Below are 23,549 nucleotides of genomic sequence, written 5' to 3'. Positions count from 1 at the left end.
TGTCTGTTTTTCTAAAAAATATTGCAATGTGTTATCTGATTTCAAACATGTTTAAGGTAAAAAGAAAATGTTCAGACATAAAAAAGTTTCAATGAGTTTTGTGAAAACTGGATAGTCCCTGCATTAAAAGGACATTTGAGTTAGTACCTCCACATTGGGAAATCATCTAGTGCAAGGCTCAGCACCATTCTGTTCTTTCTGGCACACACCAGTGAGGCAAAATTCTGGCTGATGTCTCAGAAACAGCTGCAGCATAAATTGCTTGGGGAGATAGGAGTCAAGAAGGTGCAGAGAGGTGGGGAACTCCCTGAGAGATGGTGGATATTGGAGAGGGTAATGCAGAGCAAAAATGAGAAGGCAAGCTAGAATTACTGGAAAGGTCAGGAAGTGTAAGACTAAAGGACAGAAAGGCCTAAGGAAAATGGGGTGCACATGGTCTACTCCTTATAAAAAATCCTGGTAAAATCAAGACACTTGTGTGAATATACAAGGTCCTGAACCTCATCCTTGTTCATTGTTGCATCTTCTGGGCTGCATTCTGGTGTTTGCAGGTTAGAGAGACTAAACACCTTGAGTCCTATTGGCTAAGACCCAAAAGTGCTTAAATCACTCAGGCAGTATAATTCACATAACTAAGGGCAGTTTATACAGTTCAACTTACAGGGCATTAAAAAAGAGCAAACATTTTTTTTTCACTGGCTGGCAGAAAAACAATTTATTAAAATTCTGCATACCTAAAGTTTGCCTTTCAAATTTTATAGTAGCCAGAAGTTTTTGAATGCTCTAGTCTTACCTTCTTGTCTTCTTCATTTGCACTCTGGGTAGGTTTGTATTATTAAATAAGTTACATAAAATTACCTGGTGTATAGTCTGCTCTGATCCTTATTCAGAAGGTATGTCAGATTCCTATGTCATCAATCAACTTTAAAAGGCAATAGAGAAAAATATCACTTGAGGAGCAGTTTGGAAGTGTCAGACTTTGCAAGTGTTTTGGAAAAATCTGTCTTTATTGCTGAATCCCACATAAACACCATGCTTTGCCACCTTCCTCCTCTCTGACATCTGGCAACAAGACTTCCTATACAATGACTTATGCATGACCTGTTTTTAACACTCATAAGAGATGTTAATGTGACCCCTTTCCTGTGGCCCATTTTTGAAGGCATTTGATCTGCTACAGAATCTTACATATTACCACTTGGCATGCAAAAATCTCCCTTTTGCTTCAGTAGCAGTTTCACTGTTCACCTTGCCCTCTTTGCCATTTTTCTGATTTAAGTTACTCACGGAGATGACCCTTGGGCAGTTATCACTAGGGGAGAATTAAATGATTGCTTAAAAAATAACTAAAATAACTAAAACCAAGTAAGACACACAATAGATCTCCAATGGAAAATGATGCACATAGATTTCAGATTTTTCTTTTGGAATTTCCTTCATGGATAAGATTTGAAGAATAAAAAAAATAATTTCTTTTATGATTAAAAATAGTTTCATCATATAGATAGATAAATACTATAGCAATTTTGACTGCATTTGATTTTTGAAAGTTTCTATTTGTAACTTCATATAAAATGTATAGTTTCATATCCTTTAAAGGATGTTTTTAAAATAGATCTAACCATAGCATTTTAAGTATGTTGCATCCATAATGTGTGTTTTTCTTCTCAGCAGGAATGGTTAACATAAATAATGAAGACTATTTCCAAATGGGTATTTAAAAACCTGTTAGTGGAAACTCAGATATACTACTCTTGGAAAAGGATTCTGTTGTCTTAATTTACAATGACCAGTCAAATGAACACTTAGGAAGGAAATGTTCATGGAATAAGCCTTAATAGTGCCTTCAAGAGTGGCAGGAATAAGCTGTAGGAGGACAAAAGCTTTTCCCCTCAGCTTTGCTCTGCCTCTGCAGATCACTGTGGGTGTGAAACAAAGCCATGGCTTTGACTTTGTCCAGTCTCTCCCATGCCCACTGCAGGCCCAAATGTACTTGTGCTAAAGGATCCTTATCTCCGTGCCTGTACTCAGGAAGGACACACGGACTGAGGCCAGGCTGGTATCTCTGCTTGCAGGAAGTGGACAGAGGGTCACTGGGATTCTTTTTCTTCAGCTTGTTGCCACTCAGTATAGTTGTAAATATTTACTATCAGAGGCAATTGCTGTCTCAGTTAATAAACCTCAATCTCTGCCATTCTCATTTAATGATTCATAAAATACTGTAATTTCCTACGAGTACATTATGCTACCTTTTGCTGCTAAAAAATTGATTTCAGAAGAGAAAGAACTGAGAAAAGGAGACATCAAATAAAGTCTCATTAGGGAAATGAAGGCTCTTGGACATCCAGGCAGAAAGCTGCATTTGTGTCCTAACAGCCAAATGAGCCTTGTAACTTATTGTTAAGTGAAAAAAGGAACTGCAAAGTTCCCCAGTGAGGGATAGGTGCTAGTGACAGCATCTTACCTGACAGTTTACTTTTTCTCAGCTCTTCCTATCCCCAAGGAAGTGACATTTTTTCCATTTTTTCATTACTAGGGCTGTGGCATAGTTCCCATAAAGATGAAAAGGTGGATGTTTAGCATAAAGAAGCATACAAGACCTCCAGAACATGCAGAGTAGGTATGTGCTAAGATTTATTACATTTTATCTCAATAACAGAAATCTAATCTGTGTTGATTAGGGGTAAAACCCATATATTTTATTTCTTTTTTTCAAGAGTATTGAAGACTATAATAGGCAGAAGACCATTTTTTGGTCTGAATTAGTTATTATGTTCTTTATTCATTCCATCTTTTAAGTTCTAGAGTAATCAGAACTAAAAACTCATGATTATGAGACAATAATAAGTGTAATCTAAGATTATGATATTTTAACTTGTTTTTCACTATTTAATTTCATGATCCCAGTATCTAACTCAGTATTATCCCAGCGCTGTCAGAGTCCACAATTTCAAACATCATTGTTCAGATCAGGACCAGGCACTGGTCTGAGCAGAGACTCTCATGTATTCACAGGACACCAGAGACCAAGGTCTCAAACAAAATTCCATACAATTACACAACAGTTAAACCACAACTTGGAACTCTTGCAAAACATGTTATCCTGTATGGCTATTTTGGCATTCTCCTATATGAGATCCAGTCTTCAGACTTATTTTCATGCACAGAAGGGCATCCACAGTCTCTGCTGTGTGGAAGCATTTCCTCAGTAAATGCAAAATGGCTTTTGCCCTTTGTGATGCATAGCCTTGTCTGACAGCATTTTATGTAGGATTGTAAGAGCCCTGATGTTTCACAAATCAGCGATGATTTAAATTCATTAAAATTAATTTTACCTCTTGCTGTATCTAATTGCTTTGTTGATTTATGGAGATTAATTTTTCTCTTAAAAACTGGCAGTTTCCAAACATAAAGGGTATCCAGAGTATGTGTATATAGGGAAAGCTTGGCTGGATCTGATGGGATCCTGCAGGTATCAGGGCTGTGCTGTGTTCAAGGCAAGCATTTCTTTCATGCTCTGACAGAAAGTAACACCTAAGTTCATTTTCCAGCTATCACTTCCCTGGTAACATGGAAAGGATTGTGGATAAATTATAAGACTAATCAGTAAATTCTTTACTCTGTCAAGTACTTTTGCTATTTCTCTCTTTAGATATTTCTCTCTTTAGAGCCCAGTTTGGTTTTTTTTGTTTGTTTGTTTGTTTTTGGTTTTTTTTGGTTTTGTTTTTTTCTTTTGTTTTTTTTCCTCAACACACTGATGCTAGTGCTCAAAATTCCTTGTCTCTATTGTTACATATTTCATGCGGACATTACTGGAGAAGGCTCCTGGAGCTGGTTGGAGGCTGTTTATCAGGGATCAGGAGTGGCCTCTGCTTGCTATCAACACCCCTCCAACCTCTCACTTGCTAATGGTGAGAATCTTAATAGAGATTTCTCACTGAGTTAAAAAAAAAAAGGTCAGCAAATCACAACATTAAAGTAATAAGCTGTATATGTCAGAGAGGGGTAAAAAACCCATTCCTGGACATTAAGACACCATCTCCTTGAGAATTTTGCATAATTCAGAAATCTTCAAAGAATATTTCTTCATATAGGACTTAACTCTTTTTTCTTCTTTTTCTTTCTCTGCTTTACATTCAACTATGTTTAATAGCATTGCAAGCAGCTGGAGAGCTGGCACAGGGTTCTGATGTAGAACAACAACAGATGTCACAGGCACATCAATCAAGTAGTAGGTTTTGGACAAATAGATTCATAATAAAATTCTGGGTGAAAAGTTGCCATTCCCTAGAAAAACACTGAAGTAGCAGAAACTTAAAAGACAAGTTTTGGGGTTTTAAAAAATTTTTTGAGCCACTCTGCTTGGTCAATAATTCCATCAATCACATGCGGTGTCTTTTAAATCCAAAACTCAGAGGGAGGAAACATCCATTTTGTGTTCAGTTTATTACTCAGGCTGAGCCATGCTCTCAAAGTTCCTCTTCTGAATTTCAATCTGAAAAGTAAACATCCAAATGAAAAGTGACTAACAATCCACCCAGAAATAAAACATCTCTGTTAACATAGGGCACCCTCAGAGAGGCATCCCTAAGATGTACTACCCAATGTTTAATTTAAAAGTCATTCTCTGGATTTTCTGAATTATTTTGGTCATAATCTGTAACAGAATTGACCCAAAACATGTCAAAATATCTAATAAGCAGAGGTTATGAAAAGAAAAACGGTATTAAACTAAAAATTCTACTGTTTTTGTACACATCCCAGAAACTGAAATCACTTTTCTTTAGAAGTTGGATTCAGTCTGGTAGAGGAGTACATGGATAAATTTCAGAGATGAATCAACGGTAAAATAGGGAAGAATTAGTAATTGTAAAACACAGCTTGGTTTATCAACTCAAAATCCACTCACAGAGGCCTTGTAACACATGGCAAGGGCTGAGCTGTCAACTCTGATGCCATTTGGGCCATTGTCATTCTGTGGAGTTGAGAGTTCAGCCTCAGAACCTGCCTTTGGAGCACCACAGTGTCAAACTAATGAAACCATTTAAGCCAGTGAGTGAGGCAGGGAACCAGCCTCCACTGCAGAAATGAACATTAACCAGTGAACACCATCAATGAATCATCCGCTGTTTTCTTCAAAATATCTTCTTCCATTCCATGCATTCTTTTTTTATTAGGGTTTTTTTTTTCTCAGTAACTACTTTCTTTTTCTCCTACAGTTGTAAGAAGAACTCCTAGCTGCCTCAGCACAAATAAGTCAGGGTTCTTGGTAAGTGAATCATCCAGAGCAAGAAATTCGCTTCTCTATCTGGTCATTAATAGAACACAGACTCAAACCAAAACCAAAGAACAAAACACAGCCACCTTCTGAACACAAGTAATTAATTTTGATCTCAATAATCTCTTATATCTAAAAAATTGTAAGAGTTTTTTTATCTCAGTCATTTATGTTCCTATGGAATAATAATGAAAACTGTGTTTCTAGTAATTAAAAGGAACAGGATTACTTCTGCACTGCTGGAAATATGAAGTAAGATTTACTTTATTGTTATCTGAAGCTTTGTTTGTTAGGTACTTACAGTTATTCATAAAATCAGAAGAAAAAGAAAAAACAGCTTGAGTAACCAAGTTTTTTAATTTACGATTTTTTTAGAATTTGTTTAAAATAAAATTTTCATGGTAAAGGTATGCAGTATGATTCTTGAAATGGCATTCATTATAGGCTCCTAAAAATTATGAGAAATTGTAAAAACTGAGGTATAAAAATTACATAGCAGAGAAAAAATACTAACAAATGTGCTAAATGATAAACTTGCCTATTTGGAGGGCATGGGTAAATATTTGTTCTTAAATTATTAAACCATTATATCAAGCTGAAAATTTATCCCTTATGACTTCCTATCTTTTGAAGGTGGTTCTAAACCTATTAGCAGTAATGAAGACAAGTGAAATGATTGATTTTGTCAATCACTGGGACCTTGTGTTATGTAACATGGATTGTGGGTCATCTGTAAGCTTCATTAATCATATATAACCCATTCATTCATGAGGAAAAATGATGAATTACTGTCTGTGGAAGCCTAACATTGGCCTCACTAATTCCATGGAAGTGCAGGATATATTGTAAGCTTTTTTTTTCCCCCTGTAAACATGTTGGAGACTGTAATCTGTAATCCTGAATGACACTTTAATCCATGTAAGCAGATATTTATTTCCCATGGAGCCACACTGATTTTAGTGGCTGATGCCTGCTTGTGTCTAATTACAATATAGGTTTCCTACTGTTCCTATGATGATAAAATTCTATATACCTAAGAAAAAGAGATTAGGGACTTCATTTCACCCATCCTCAGCCGACTAAAACTGGACCAATAAACAAACCACAAGAAGTGAAGAGAAGGTACTTTGGATTATTATATATAGGCAACAAAATTACTATAGAAGTCATGTTATATAAAATGGATTGAATGCAGTCTTAAAAAGAATTAGTTCAGGCTCCAACAAAACTTTATTTCAGGAAGTTTTGGGAAGTATTTCAGAATTTTTCTTCACTCATGACTAGAGACTGCACATCAATGCTGCAACTATTTATTTCTACACCAACATTTTCTAGTATTGTAAAACTCTCCCCTCTCCTTGAGCATTTATCCACAGTATATTTATAACTGCAATTATAACCCCCCACATTTTATTAGGCAAGCCAAACAAAAATCTAAATCTTTTAATCTGTTCTCATGAAATAGGATCTTTTCCCTTGATTATTCTCAGGATAATCTTCAACATTGGTGACAAGAAACTTTTGCAAGTTCTAGAGGAGGTCTCACAAGAGGCAAATGCATCTCCATTTGTTCCATAAAGTACAGTAGGTGACAAGTCATTTGCTGCTTGTCTCTTGTCTTAAAAAAAATAGGTACTTGAAAATAATTATGCTGGTGATGTCCTGAAACAAACACCTTGCAGTGCTGAGTTGTCTTGTCATCCTTGTACTTTATGTCTTTCTGCTTCACTGCCTTTAAATTTTTTCTTGATGCTTTTTTCCCACCTAAGATAGTTGCTTTTTTTGTTAAAGATTTGTGTGTGTGTTTTGTACAATGATTAGCACAAAATGGCTATGGCTACTCTGCCCTGGAGTGATAGTTATGGTAATAATAACAGCAATCTGAACATATGCATGTTCATTCTTTCAAGATATGCCAGAACACTATCAAATCTTTTTCTTCATCTAATGGCCCTGTGGAGTTATCATCAGCAATAGCTGTGAGTCATTACAATTACATGCTCTCTGTGGTACTTAATACACATTTTAAAGGACATTTCATTTTCCATAAGTCCCTAGATAACTAATCTAGTTCTGTCTATGTCTGCAAAAATATCTGCATTCTGAAAGACAAGCACTGCCTTTTTGACTGAATTAAAAATCAATGTGATTTCACAGGCATGTGCTGTGGGGTCATTTCTTAATGAGAACAAACCCAGCCTCACTGCAAGGACTGGAAAAGAGATTTCTCTTGGCTTGTCTGAAATATACACACGTGCTGAGACCATTTGTTTCCCCATGTAAATAAGAGGCAGCCCTGTATCCAGACCTGCACGTGTAAGTATTAGCTTTATCTTATCACCACAACCATTTTTAGATTGATGGTGAAAGGCATTGCCTCCAGTGATAGCTCATGCAGTAGAATGCACACTATATTGCTAACTGACATTTAACAGCATCTAATATGCATTCAGCCTCTACTGGAAAATTTTTATATAACACTTTCTAGATTTTGCTTTCACGTACCAATTGCAGAAGAGATAAGCAGTGCTCTGAGCAGGAATCTCCACACCAGTTACCTTCACTTTGGAGAGAAAATGCTGACATCTGCTTACATTTCTTGAGCAGAAGAAATGATCATAGCTAGGATAAGAGCTGAACCTACAATGCTGTGAGTGTGTAAGAGTATGTATGTAAATACTGTGTAAAAGCTGTTCACCACTTCTTTTTCTGAATGTGAGGTACTCTAAACAAAAATAGTCTTGCACACTGCAACTGCTTGAGTGCACATCATTGCTTCTCAGTTCAGTCTTGTTTTCAATACTAAATCTGATTTCCTTCCTCTCCCCCACCCACCCATTCACATTCCTTTCTACTTCAGTTCTGGAATGTGTGGTCTGTGGCCAGCTGACAACTCTTTTTTTTAAAAAAATAAATTAGAGGATATTTAAACAAGACATTTTAAAGATCTATGGGTCATGAGCAGGGACAGCTGCTGGAATGAGCAGAAAGTAGTTTGAATGTTTGAATGATTTCTCTTTCCCATCCTGCTTTTCCCACCTGTGTCTTTGTTATAAAACTGGCTGTTATTGACACGTCCAAGGGCTTTAACAACTTCTTAGTGCCACCAATGACTGCCAGCAGATACCTGCACATCCCAGGAGTCAAACAGCTCCAATAATTTAATTCTAGTCTATATTATTTTTTCAGGTATTTTACATTTGCATCTTCAAGTTTTGTCTTTCTACTGCTTAACCAAAGGAAAACCAAACTAATTTATAAGTAGGCTTTATTTCTTGGAAAGTTGTGGGGTTTGTCACTGAGAAGCAGGACAGACCAACTGTGCTATACCACAGAAGGAAAGTGATGCTCCAGGCAGACTTTGTTGATAAAGGAGGTAGGATTTTCATTGGACTATTATGCAAACACCAGATCAAAATCAAGAAATGTGTTGCCAGTTTTGCACTATACGACACCCCGTGTAGTTTATACAAGAAGTCTTGCAACCAATTACCAAGGATAGAATGAAGTATCACTGCCTGCTTCTGAAATCACTTGATACACTTCAAAATAAGTTTGGCTCAGCTGGCAGACAACATGTAAAATATTAGTTTTCAGGATGCTAAAGGAGAGTAGGTTAAGTATTTTCTATCTCTGCAGCTGGTTGGCACTGGATAGGTAGAAGTAAAACTGTGAATCTTCTACACCAATAGAGCAATGTGTTTAAAAAGAAAATAAACCACCAAAAAAAATAAATCCACTGCCCTGCTCCATGTCCTAGCCTCAATCTTACAACTCATGCAGAAAGAGCCATTGACAAATTTCCATCTGGCCTTCTCTACGTCAGCTCTACGGAAACTTTTCTACTTGGGTGTCAGAAAAGATCCTTAGCTTTCCAAAATTGTTACCAGAAGCCTTGATCCTGCTGCTGCTGAGATCAATGAGAACTTTATATGCAAACTGAAAGAAGGATTAGCATTAAAATCATGAAGTATGCAATAGAATTAACTATTTTATATATTTTTCCTAGTAAATTTCAAAGTGATTAATAGGAACTTGATCTCTAAGAGAACTGAGTAATAGATACAGAAGGCTCAGTGGCAAGGTTTCCTAGCAAGCCAGGGATACATTGCAGCTCTTTCAAGTCCTGTTGAGGTGCTTTAATACATTTATCTGTAAAACATCTGAATGTATATCCCCCAAAGTAATTTCTGCAAAGAATTAACAAAGCAAAGCAATTTTATTTTTCATCCTTCATTTATTTAACAACTCCCTTAACCTATTTTGAGAAGGGTTTAATGTAGAAGTTTACACATCTAAATTGACCAGTTGTTTCTTGGTAAATTACTTTCATCATAATATCCTAAATGTATGATACCATCGATAATAGAATATATAATAATAATAATAATAATAATAATATAGGATCACCTCTCTGAAGCTAGTGAATTTACAGTGTTATAACTCCTGGGTTTATGATGTTTTATGTGTTAGTGTTAAGAGTCTGGCCTGGAGAATGGACAGAGGTGTGATACAATTGCATATACATCCTCTAAGTGATATGGAAAGTATGGGGACAAGCTGGAGAAGACAGCTCAGTCTGACCATTTTGGATTTCCCAGTGATTCTACAACTGCATGAACTCCAGTCCTGAATTTCTTTTGGTAAAAAAAATATTTTCCTACACTAACAGTTAACTACTTTCGATTGGTACCACAAAGCTTTCTCTTTTCATATCCTGCACAAATTCAAGGAAGCCTAGATATAAGTAGATATGCAAGTAGATATAAGCCTATGCAAGTAGATAAAATAGTGAAGGGCAATGTTAACTGAAATTACAATGACAGATTTTGATTTTGCTGGTGTTCAAATAATCTTGATTTGAGTGTCTTTGAAAGGTTACTCTATTAAAAGAAAAAGAAAAGGTGGAAAATTGGATTCTCCAAAATAACTTTTTAAAATGTAATCTAATCTAAAAAGATGATCTCTGTGTAGCCAGTGGGCTTATGAAGGTACTTACCATTGGAGCAAAACAAGGGCAAGTTGTCTAATGTTGTTTGCATTAGTAAATAAATGGGTTGGGGACAGCAGGGATCTGTCTTATCCTACCTGTCACAGCACTGAGGAAGTCTCTGGATATTAGTAAGGGAGATCATGTGTGCCATAGTTACAGTGCATTTGTGATTTATATGTTTAAATATTCACTAATCCTATTTTATTATAAACACCCCATGTATTATAAATATTTTCTTTCTTCAGACCAATTTAGATACTCAGAAATCATTCATTTTGGTAAGAAGGAGCAAAAAGTAAAAAGATAGGCAAAGGACAAGCTTTTCTTGCTGATTTGCTTCCAGACTTTAAGTCCTTGTTGTAAGTGGAATGACAAGGAGCATTTATTTTAATTCCCATTGAGGGCCCTGTGAGCACTAACTTCCATTTGCTTCTCTGGCTTCCACAGTGTAGTTTTTTTCCTTCCCCTTTCTAAAAGAAATTTCTAGTAACCAGCAGAGCACCAGGCTGCCTTGGGACATTACACAGATAGGAACTTCACAAAGTTGCTGCCTGAATATTAAATGTGCTAGGGCTGTTTGGGCCTCTCTGAGCTGTTCCTGGGTAATCCTGTGAAGAAATTCTTATGAACAGGAGCATCAGATGTCTCCAGCTTGCATAATCAGCCTGCAGAATTTTGATAATTGACAGCAAAGCCTCCACTAGGCATGCAGAGGCTTTGTAACTGTGTTTGGTATACACATATTGTACACAAGCCCACTATTTTAAAATAACATAAACAGAAATTTATTTAAATATTTGAGTTAAAGCAAAGCCTGATTGTTCAGGTTATGTAGATTAAAGGGAAAAAGCCTTTATTTTTGTATGGACCCTGTCTTTCAAATCATCACAGAAAACATAAAAGGGACAAGAAAGGCTTAATTACTATTCTTGATGGGTTTAGTCTCGCTTTTGTAACTACTTCAAGAACACTGAGGAAAAATATGCAAGTTTTAAAACTTATTCCTCCCATTTTATTTCATTTACTTTTAAATTGAGTATCGGATCAATTTTAAATTTTACTCTTTAATTGATTCTTAAGTAGTGTGGGGAAATGCACCTATGAACTTCTGTGGAAGCTTATTAAATTCTGAAAGTCTCTTGGTGGGCATAAGGGGAATTCTTGGATATGCTGGATGTTGTGTTTCATGTTGGGGAATAGGCTGAAACATCCCAGGGGGACAACCTTGTGCTGTTTTATGCTCTGCATTTCAGTGCAACTCTGCTGAAGCAGAGGGTGCCCAACACAGACCTTTGCCAGCCCAGTCCCTGCTTTTCAACCTCAGAGTCTTTGAAGAGATTTCTCAGGTTATTGAGATATCAGCAAAGTCACCACGGACTTGATTTTCAGTACTTCAGGAAAAATGTCCATTATACAAGAGGAGAAATAATACATTGAAGTTGTCCCCTTTAAAAGTGGTAGTTTCTTTTGGTTTTGTGCGGATTTTTTTTTTTAGAATGAAAATAAACCCAAGACAATTGGCTTCAAAACACATTCCTAAAGCTTAAACCATTCTCTGAAATATACAAGTACTTGGGCTGAGGAGGAAACGGACATTAGATGAAGAGATTATTAAAAAATGTATGATTATTTAAGGTCAGCTGTTATTGTAGCAGAACTTAGCCATACAACCATCCAAAAGTTTTATCAGCTATGACAATATTTGAACTTATTCATGATCAGTATTCACAGCCAATCATTAGTTTACTTAGGTATCCAATAATTATAAATGTCAAACAAAACTGTTTTCTACCTAGCATGGCCTGATAAGGAAGTACTGTTTACTTACTCCATTCAAAGAAGGTTGGATCACTTGACTTGTTTGAGATCATACTTTTCTGTACCAGACTGAAAGCCTGGACAGGAGAATCAACCCATGGGGTGAAACTTGGTGCCAATATTGATGGCAGTAACATGCCTTTGAAGATCTGTTTGAAATGTGAAAGGTTAGGCCTTTACAGAGGACAAACTGAGAAATGGAGAAAAGCTGTGAGGCTGTGATCCAGCACTTCAGCTGAGATGAGCTTATCTGACACCCTTGCAGTGGCCATGTACCTGTTTCTGAAACTGAGACTACAAGAGAGCTGCTCTCTTGACTGACATATTCCTGTATAATGACTTTTTCAAATGTTCTATGAACCTTGCAGATCAGCCTCAGCTAATCAACGTTTTCTTAATTTATTTTTTTCTGACTTCCTGCAAATGACAATACTGATTTTTTTACTGTTTGTGTTGTGTATTGTGGTATTTCATGGGAGAGTTGGTTTGTGGTTTGCTGTTGGTTTTGTGAGCAGAAATTGTATTTATTTATTTGTTTGTTTTGTTTTGTTTAAGAATACTGCACATTTCCACAGCTCTTCATAAGACTTGTCTTATGGAAAGACATGTGTATGGAAATGTGTATGGTGTTCACCAACACCCAAGGGCATTTATACTGTGGTACCCTTTGGAATGACAGAATGAAAGGATTTCTGAAAACCATCTGATAGCACATGCATGGCTTATGCTGAAAAAACAAGCAAGAGGTGACCCTCCTAAAGAGCTTTAATACAGATGTGCATCTTCAGAAAAAGGTAGCTAGGAGGTTTTTTCCTCTAGTAGAAGAAAACATTGACTACTACTATTTTGTTTTACTTAGAGTGAAGGATTAGATCAATTTGGCAGCCATGCTAAGTATTTTCTGTGTGTTGTGGTAACAAATTAAAAAATTCAGGCTGTAAAATATCATTAAAATTGGGATTAATCAGGATTAACACACATTGGGGGGTGGGGAATGCATTATTAAGTCTCCTTGTCACCTTTACGGATTTCAGGGCTTTGTTTCACGTGAAAATAAATATCTCATGGGTTCCTGTAAGTTTCAATAAATACATTACTATTGATCCAATATAGACATCCTTTTTGCAAAAACAACATTGAAAATAAGTTTATATTTACCAAAGCAGTACATCCTTGGGTTATTTTGGGTTTGTTTTTAATTTGCTTGTCCCCTGACCCTCTTGCTTATTTCCTCTGGCAATAGCTATTCCTAGACTATAAATGTGCTTCAAACACAGAGGAATTCTGCTGTTAACTATGATTTCAGAAGTGTAAATCTATGATAATAAATAGCCTAAAGTCAAGAAAGACTAGCTGTTAAGCTTTTTTTCTCATGGCCAGCAGTAATAGCAGTTTGATATAATATATACAAACTAGAGGAATATTTTTTTGGTAAATATTCTTTTTTGATTTTCCTGTTTCCTAGTGACACAGTTGGAAGCAGGAAACTCTTTTTGAGTTTTGAGCTTGCAGTAGTCCAAAGGATATCCTTGTCTCTCTCCACCTCTATAAATAAAGCAGGAGAACTTTTACCCTAGCTCTAAAAATCAGTATGTGTAGCTTTTAGGCTGTTTACAAGGAGAGTCAGAGCTGTTCATAACTAATTGATTTATCTGCAACTAATAAGAATTGAAGTATTAAACATCCAATGTTATTTTCTTAGACTTCTGACAAATATTAGGTCCCTCCCCAAACACACAAAACTAGAGTTTGGGCATCTAATTGTTCTATTTTTCTCAATGGCTGTGGTATTCTATTTCTATTTTGGACACAATTCAGGAAACTGTTAGAGTTCTCTTATGCAGAATACCAAGCTGTCAGGACATCATTGAAGTCCCTGATTACTAATAAGTGATTACTTGTTATGCCTAATTATTAATTTTGTCAAGATTTAGTAGGTGAAAGCCTGGCTATGCAAGTTCAGTAGAAATACTGTCACTAATTTAAATTACACCATAACTTAGAAATATTTTATTTGCCTGGGTGATTTAAATACTCAGTAGTAATTCTGGGTTATGAATTGGGATTGTAAATTATGATGGTATAGTCAGGAGACAAAAGCAGAGCTTCACCCTTCTGTGAACAGGGAATCAGGAGGCTGCATTGAGCCTCACTGGTTTTCCAGCTGTGCATGGTTCAGTACATCCACTCAGTGCATTTGGGACAGGGACTATGAACAGTAGCATCAGCACATGAAGACACCTGATTTTCACAGTTTCTCTGGAAATTGAAAGCCTTTCTGTTACCTCACCATAGCAGCAGCTCCCAAGCATGGTGGAACTGAGGCTGGAAACTTCTGCAGTCAGATTTTCCATCACTCTTCCCCTTGAGGTGTGACTGTCACTTTTCAGTCAGCATGGACAGGTCTCTGCTCCATCAGCATAGTGTGACTGCTGTGCCTAGAGGGAATGAGGCACAAGGTGCAATGGAACCCGCTGGGATAGGATGGAGGAACACACCTCTGAAACACAGACCTCTCATTTAGGCCATGGACTTTGAGTTCCCTACCTGAAAGGAAGATTGATTTCACTTCTGTCATCAAGATACAGCTGGAGACAGAGGAGGAATCAGAAATTCCAGCTGCAGTCTGTTGAATGAAGGGATATAACACAGAGAGCAGAAAAAGATCAAAGATATAAATTAATATATTCATAAGGAATTTGTATTCAAAGACCAGTAATCATCCTAACCAAAGAAAAGGTGGGCAAAGAAAGAACATGTGATCACTCCCTGTTTTCTACCTGTTTCCCAGACACATGAGGAACCATGCAAAAACTTCCATTCCCGACTTCTCTGGACACCTCCACTGCCCCAGACAGACACATACACTCACTAATCATTAGTTTTTACCAAGGGCTGAGAATATTTTTGTTCCCTCTTTGTCTGGCAAGAATAAGATTAGTCTTTAAAGAGAAGATGCATTTTAGTACCCTCTTTTTATCAGAACTGTACTGATTCACCATCTGACAGGCTGTCTCTAAATATCCTAGTTGTATGTCTGTTTTTCCTTCACCTGGTACTTTTAACTGTGGAGATATTTTACCTCATCCTGACAATGAAAGGCAGAAGCAAGAGCTGGGAACCCTCACAGGAATGGAGGATGAGGGTTAGCTATGTCCTTTGTCCTTTTTAAGGTTTTTTTCTTTTTCCCCAAAGATGAGAGAGTTCTTTGGTGTCCTTTGTTTTTAGGTTCTGAGCATGTTATGTTATGGGATGCTGCTCCTATCCTGCTTGGCAAAAACTGCACCCAACTCTTTGGGGTCCCTTGGGCCAGGCACACCTACTAAGAATGGCTTTGCCTAAGGAGATTTAATTTCAAACAAAGGCAAATGGAATAAAGGATAACTGTGACACATAGTCCCTTTTGAAACTAGGAAACTGATTCAGCCAAATCAGTTCTTGAGTCAGTTTCTCTCAAACATTGGTCATTGCTGTTGCCTGAGAAAGTAGAACACTCCAGAAAAGAAGGTATATCAGGTATCAAAAAAAGAACTTCTTCTGGTATGTACACCTAGAATTGCAGATAATATTGCAAGAGGGTTAGGAGCACCTTTAATTAGCACCTTAATTATCATTTTTCCCAGCATCTCGCCTAAGATATTGAGGCTCTGCAACGCTGTTAAGGTGATGGACTTCATGCAGTAAAATGCATGGTGCCAAGAAGATTCCCTGAACCCCCAAAACAAAAAAGATTGGTCTGTGTAATGGAGCACAAAAGCCAGCTGATCAAAAAGACTGGAAAAAGTTGTGGTTTAACTTTTCTCTGGTATTTTGTACCCCTTTGCACTTGGTCTGTAATTAAATGCTTAAACCTGTGCAAGAAAATCCCAAACCAAAACAGACAAAAACACAAATGGCAAAAAGCAAACAAACTCAAAAAGCTTAAAGTTGTTAAAGCAATTAATTTTTGATGCAGAAGGCTTTTCATAGGCCTGTGGAAACAAAACCCACCTTTCACTGAACAGTCCAGCTATTTGTTTATGTGGGAAATGAAGATGGCCTCTCACATTGGGGCCCTGTTGCTGGGAAGAAAGAGCTAAGTTTGGCTGAGCTAAAGGCAGAAGAGCAATTCAGTTCTCATTTCTGCACCCTCAGCTGAAGGCAGAGCCTGGAATGGGGAGATTTATCTTAAAGAGCGCTGGGAGATAGCACTTGCTTTGTTTCCAGACTGTTGAATATGAAACTATTCTGACAATATGTATACAACTTCGTTCTAGTCCTTTTTCTTGTTGCAGCAGAAGCAGCTATATCCCAAGCAAAAACAATGTTTCATCCTGTCAGATTTGGGTGGAAAGGGGAGGGGAGGATAAAACATGAAAACAATTAAAATGTTTATTTTTAATAGTGTCTGGCAGTAGTCAGAGGTTCTAAAACTATAAATAAACAAAGGTCATAGTTAACGATGAGAAACATATGCCATACACATGTTTTTTAAAATTTAGATAAAGAAAATAGATAATGAGTAGTATTACGTAGATGGCTCTTGACCAGAGTCTCATCAAAAGTTGCCATTGCAGCACAGAATCAGAAGAATGTGAAATTCAGGTGTCAGTTCCTTGAGTCACCTCTGTTCTGATGGATTTAATGTCATCTTCCCCCTTTTTTTTTTGATTTGGGGACAGGACTTGCTGTGCCTGGAGAAGATGTGTACCTGGTGGGGCCAGGTCTTGGCACCAACCTGCAGCTGCTTTTAAAACAAGTGCAGGATCTGAAAATCCACTTGTGTGCAGAAAGTGGGAAATTATGTTCGGTGACAAATGAATACCAAAGCTCTGGCTGAGAGGACAACCCTGAATTTCTGGTATGTGGTAGAAGATGAGGGCAACTTGAGCTCCAGCCCAGCCCAGGTGGCTAATCCAGCCATGGTGTGTGGTCAGCAGCCCTGCTCTGCTGCAGGACTGAGCGCAGGAATACGGCTCCAATTATCAGAGCTATTTATGTGCACTTGCTTTTGGCAGTCCTGCTTTGGAATGCTGCTTGTAAAAGGTTTCATACTTTTCTCTTAAGCTTCTTAAAGGGCCATTGTGCATTCACAAACATCCATATCCATCTGGTAAGGAATGTCTCCCAACTCAATTAACACCACATCCACACCAATCGCTGCCATTCTGGAGTGTGATTCAGTATTCCAATTGTGCTTCCATATTAAGAGAGGAGGTTAGGAAAGACTGGGAAAACAGTACAAATTACAAGAAAAGCATAAAGAATAATAGTTTAAAAAGGATTTTAAAAATAATTCTTTTCACAATAGGCTTTTTGGACATTGGAATTTCTGAGTTTTAAGGAAGCAGCTACATTTTCTTCTTTCAGGCCTGATACCATAAGATTCAGAAGCAGGTAGGGCCCTTTAAAAGCAATAATATTTTCTTGAATAATTTCTGCTATGCTTAACAGCAAGTAAGATTTGCAAATACATATAATTTTTATTTTCATTCCTGTAATTCTACCGCTTTAAAATGTTTTCTTTATTGACATTTGCTGCTGTTGCTGTATATGGTATTTTGGTTATATAGCACTTCAATTTAACACTGAAGGTTTTTCTTTCCAAAAGTAACAAGACAGATGATATAAACAGGCCTGATGTCTTAAAAACATGATGACCGCTAAGAATGTATAGGGAGTGCAAAAGCAAAATCCAGAATTCCTGGAAAAACCAAAGACATTAGAAAGAGAGGGAAGAAGGCATCTGCCTGGCAGAAGAGAAGATCAGTTTCTAAAACATTTTTAAGTTAGAGGCAGATATGAGCTCTCCGAAGGATTTTTAAGGAAACAATACATAATAGTAAATGACACAAAAATTTCAAATGGTTTGAAGTGGGAAATGAAATTAAAGTGGGAATAAGGGGACAGAAAATAATAGATGCAACTTTCTGCTTGTAAGGCAACAGGGACAGAAATTTGTTTTTAGAGAAGGAATTCAGGAATAAGATGGAAGTGTGTTAGAGTTTATCTGAGCTGCAGGATTATTGATATTAGCAGAATGTTGCACAGCTGTTAGTGATAATTGAATTTGTTGGCTCTTCATGTTAGTATTTCTACCGATGGACTTCCGATCTTGGCCACAAAATATGACTTCACTTAAATCCTCTACAAAATTAGTTCAAGCCACTGTATAGTTTATTTTTAAATCAGAGTTCATGTAAGAAAAAAGTTCTCATTTATTATTTGGATTTTTTTTCCTCTGTAAAGACAGGGAATTGGCCATTTAAAATACAAGTTAGTAAGTAATTGGAATCACTAGCTGTTCATGGAACCTTCTCTATCAGGCTACTGTTGGCATTCCGATTGGATTCCATGTAAGCAAGTGATAGGGATGAAATGCAAGAGGCAAAGCAACATTTTGTCTATTTTAAGCATTTATTATATAATGAGATTCTTATTTTAATCATTGTCTTTTGGATTATAAATCACTATTTTCCTTTTTTGCTACAAGGGAATAAACTCCCAAGCAATGAAATATGGGTTAGGTTATTATGTCTTTTTAATTCACTGCCTGAATGATAGCACATAACCCGTCAGCTTGCTGGAAATCCTCGCCATTAAGTTGATTAATAAGGGAAATAATAAAGCAATAACTACTTTGATTTTGCACCATCCATATATTGTCACAAGATGGGAGAGTCATGCAGAAAAATGCATTGATAAACTGGTTTTACCTTGTTGGAGCATCAGTAAGATTGCTGAGGGGCTGCCACACCTGAGTTATAAAGGAAAGAGCAGGGTTTGCTCTGCCTGGGGAAGAGGAGGCAAAGGGAGGATCTTAATGCTGTCTTCAATTATCCCATGGGTAGTTGGATGGCAGATGGGAAAGATAAACTTTTTTTTCAGAGGTCCACAGCAAAAGAAGAAGAGGGAATAGATACAATCTGCAGCAAGGGCAATTATTCTAAGAGCAAAGGAAAAACCAGTCCTTTGCAGCATGGATGGCCAAACTAAAGGGAAATCCTCTTCAGTGCAGTGATTCAAAATACCACTGGACAAGCCCTGGGCAACCAAATGTACTTTTGGAGCTGTTTTAATTCGGAGCTTGGACCAGGTGATGTCCAGAGCTTCTGTCAGACAGAAATCATCCTGGCATTATCTGACCACATTACAACCCTAAACTCCATTAATGACTACTATAAAGTGTATTTAAAGTCCATTAATGAAGTTACAGAATCATACAATCATAGAAGGGTTATGGTTGGAAGGGACTTTAAAGATCATTCAGTTCTAACCCCTCTGTCATGGGCACAAGTACATGTTGCTTTTGCTGCTGATATCTGACCCTTGCCATCTTCTGACTTTAGAATACCCACTTACCATTTTCTCTCATCTGCAATGAAGAGAGTGACTAATCTGACACCTCTAAAAACACAGAGGAGGGTATTAAGAGATCTTTATAATTCAGGAAGGTGTGGAAAAGACTCATTTGACCTTCTTAATGCAGGGAGATGACAAAGAGAAAAAATATTTTTCTGTGATAGGAAAATAAAACTTGAGCTATCTCTCTACCTGAAAAAAGTCTGTTTTCAGGGTGCTACATTTTTCTTTTTTCTCTCCCTTTTTCCCTGATGCAAAGCATGCTGGTAAATCAGTCAGAATTCTCATGTGTCTTAGGAATGAAAAACACTGAGAAGCACTGGCATGTGTACATCAACATCCAAAAATATGTCCTCCCAGTGTATCTTGGAACCACGTGTGTGAGAAAGAGGGTGGCTCTCCTGAAAGCCCTGCATTCCTGCAGGAATACATGCCGGGGTCTGTGGGAGAGAAGGCAGCTGCCATCCCTTCTGCACTTTCTGCTCTGACTTCTGCAGGACACCATTTCAATTTTCAGTGCTGTTTTGCAGTCTGAACCTTGCCCCTTGTGAGACCTCAGAAGGTACAAAGTCAAAAAAAAAGCTGCTTCTCCTTTGGCTGACCATTCAAAAGTGTTGTTATTCTGCTACTGCACAAGTAAATAAAACAGCATGAAGAGATGAAGGCTAGAACATTATAATATATGTGCCATCAGCAGGATTTCTGAACAGTTTCAATATGTTCTCTGAAGCAGCAGAGGGACCTGGCAACAGCTGGAGGTGTATTTGCTGGTCATCAGAAATTTACACTGACATGTACTCCCTTCTAGGTATGATTTTCCTGGGGGAAGGGGACTTTGTATTATTTGGCAATAACCCTGCAGTATTCATTGGAGGAAAACTTGCTTCAGTATTGAGAAATATCAAACACTTGAGTTTTTTCCCTTCAAATATAATTTCTTTCTCTGTTGATATTTTTGTGATAATTATTCCCCTCCTCACTGATAGCTTATTATTATTTGCTTATGATTTCAGAGCAATAGTTTTAGTTTTGACCAGAATTTTACATCGGTCTCTGCTAAGAGCAAATAAAGCCACATTTTGTATAAGAGGTCTCTAACTTCAAGGACTTCCTTACTTCAATGAATAGTTCAATGCAACTTTTTGGAAACCTGGTGCCCTGCGAGGACTGAAGTGCTCAAACCCCTTTTGATTTCAGTTATTATATATAAATGTGAATATGCTGAAGAAATGTAAGCAGTAGGGAAGCAATGCAATGATATTTGAAGGTTTCTTACAGCACAATTTCTTAACATAAAACCAGTACAGAGGTGTTTCTGATTGTGCTGATGCAGAATAGCAGATATGGAAATCCTGTTTTGACAGTTCTTTCTAGCACAGTATTGTTCCTCCAGTATATGATTCCCTGCTCTAATTACTCCAGTCCAGAATTACTCAGTTTCCACATTTCCTTAAGAGACAGCTCAGTCTGTTAAATAACACCAGGATGGTTTTGCTCAGAGTCTGTTTCTGCACTCAGTTTTATCCAGTGATTGGTAGCCAACCTGAACAACTTTGCTTCTCTTGTTTTATTCTCTGTGTTTTGATATCACCAGTGCCTTACATGATCCTATTTATGGACCAGGACTACCTCACCTCTAATACTGATGTATTATTAGTTCATTGTGTGTGAAGGTAAAATTTTTGGGGTCCTTTCTACATGACTGTTGTACTGCATATTTTTATCCATTCTTCTGTCTTTCCTCTATCACCTTTCACATAATATCTTTTTATAGGATTCCGAGCATCCCAGTGGAAGCACATTCTGGATTGTTTTTCCTCTCAGTTACTTTATCTATCTTTTTTCTACATCAAATAATTTCTTGGTTTGTTTTTTTAATCATTCAGTTGCAAAGGCTTAAAGACACTTGTGCTATGCTGATGTGATGAGTAGCATTAGATACAGTCAGTCATGATGGAATAAAAGTGATGGGAACTGAGGTGATGGAGGAAATGGAGTAAATGATGCATTGTTTTACTACTATCAATAAGGTGTCAATGTTCAAGGAATTAGAGGGCTGATAGAATGCCAACTTCTGGATAAGAAATGAAACAAAAGCCATGACCAAAACCTGTTTGTGGTTATTCAAGTTTCCATGGCTCTATTCCAATACTAACATGCAATTTTGAAATCCTGACAAAATTCAAATTCACTTATTTACATTCTGCCTCCCCATATTTCCTATTATTGTATAACACATTCTTGTTACTTAATTGCTGTGCAATGTCCTGTGATGCTTAGCAGGTGCTGCTGCTTTTTTGGGCTTGGGAACGTGATCTAAATGAAATGTAAACCTGTAGTTCAGTGAGTCACCTGTCTCTCTAACCTTCGATTCCTTTTTATGTTGTTCATATTCATTCAGACTAATATTATTTTAGCGTTATATTCCTAAATTAATTTACATTCCCTTTTAACACTTACACATTTAGCCACAGGATAAAATTTGTCTCAAGTACTGTAATAAGGTCCTGGTGTATGGATATACAGATAGATCTATGAAAAAAGCTTCAAGCTTTTGATGCTTGGAAAAAAAATATAAAGAAAATAGGCACATTTAGTAATTTTCTTACTTCCTTGATCTAAGAAAATGAATCCCTCAGTTCTATGATTTAATCAAATAACTAAAGCAAGAATTTAACTGTAAATAAATCTTAAAATTAGAAATTTTTTCATGTTTCAAATGAACCTCTGGTCTTGTTTCTGTCAGCCAGAAACTTCATGTAATCACAACTTGGCATTTTAGGACTTCTCAAGTGTTTCTTAAGATCCTGTTTGGCTTTGTGTGAAAAGGTAGACCAGCACATATCCCATTTTGATTCCTGACTAAACCAAGACAGAAAACTCTAAGGAGAGATATCCTAAAGTGTGTCCTTTCAATGTAGGTGGGCAATAACTTTGAGCTAGATTTAGAAAGATTTAGGAGAAATTAAAGGGTATAAGTTCAAATATTAATTAGAAAAATTTCTCCATTCTGTTTAACATCACAGACACCTAAATTCTCCAAGTATCTTTGACTTCACAATAAACTCACAATTCTCTCTTTGCACACACCAACCCCCAGCTAAGGAGCTCATGACCTCTCCATGCTGTCTGCAGTGTCAGTGTCCAGAGGTGCTACCCCAGCTGTAGGCACACAGTCTGTCCAAAACCGGCACTTTGGAACCCAAACACAGCGCAATGTTGGCTGCTTGTCATATCAAAGTGCCACAAGTTTCTTTCTTCCCTTCTTACAAGGGAATCTAGGATTGTAGTGCTGTCCTAAGCCATGGGAAATTCAGTTGTTTGCGTATCATGAGTGGGTGGAAGTTGTATCTTTCAGAGTCTGTGAAAATGACCAGCTACTGCCAGCATTAAACGTTCTGCTGTGCTGGCTGGTGACAGCTGAAGCAGCATTGAGCTCTCTAGGTGCTCCAGTCCTTTCTTAGTTGACTGGGGAATTGTTTAGACTGTGAGATCTCAGGGCAGGAACCATCATCTGTGCTTTTAAATTGTCTAAATTTCGATGTTCTTGATATTTGTAGATGTCAGTGAGAAAAATTGAAGATGGTTGAACTTTTTGTGTTTATGTGTAATAAAGCAAGAAGAAAGATGCATTAGGAAATGGAGGGGAGTTCCCTCTTATTTTTTGCTCTAATGTTTTGAATAATTCCTTTTCTGCCTTTATTCTAGAATTTGATAGATGGCTTCAATGTGAATGCAAACCTTCTTATTCCCTAATGAAACAGTATTTAAAAAAAAGCTTTCAGCATCAGTGAGGTAGGAAAAAATGTTAAAATTCTGGTAGCATATGTTTAAGTGCTGAGTTTGACTGAAAAATTCCATTTCTTCTCAGCAAGGCTAACTCTGAACAAAATCTATGCTACCATCTTAATAAATGCATATTCTTCACTTGCACTTTCAAAAACAGTGTGGATGTGACAGAATTTTTCAAAGCTAAAAGAGCATTTTCAAAATTAAATACATTGGGTTTCTTTATGATAAATAACATCATGCAACCATAGCAATGTTGAGTGGTGTCATGAAATACAATCCATTTTGCTGCCTGCCAGTAAGCCTTACACAACTTTGCTTTTAAAAATA

The sequence above is a fragment of the Agelaius tricolor genome, unplaced genomic scaffold (genome assembly GCF_023055355.1).
Source record: "Agelaius tricolor isolate 1412-34295 unplaced genomic scaffold, bAgeTri1.0.p SCAF_22, whole genome shotgun sequence".
NCBI classification, from domain to species: domain Eukaryota; kingdom Metazoa; phylum Chordata; class Aves; order Passeriformes; family Icteridae; genus Agelaius; species Agelaius tricolor.
Note: the sequence above shows the minus strand (reverse complement) of the source record.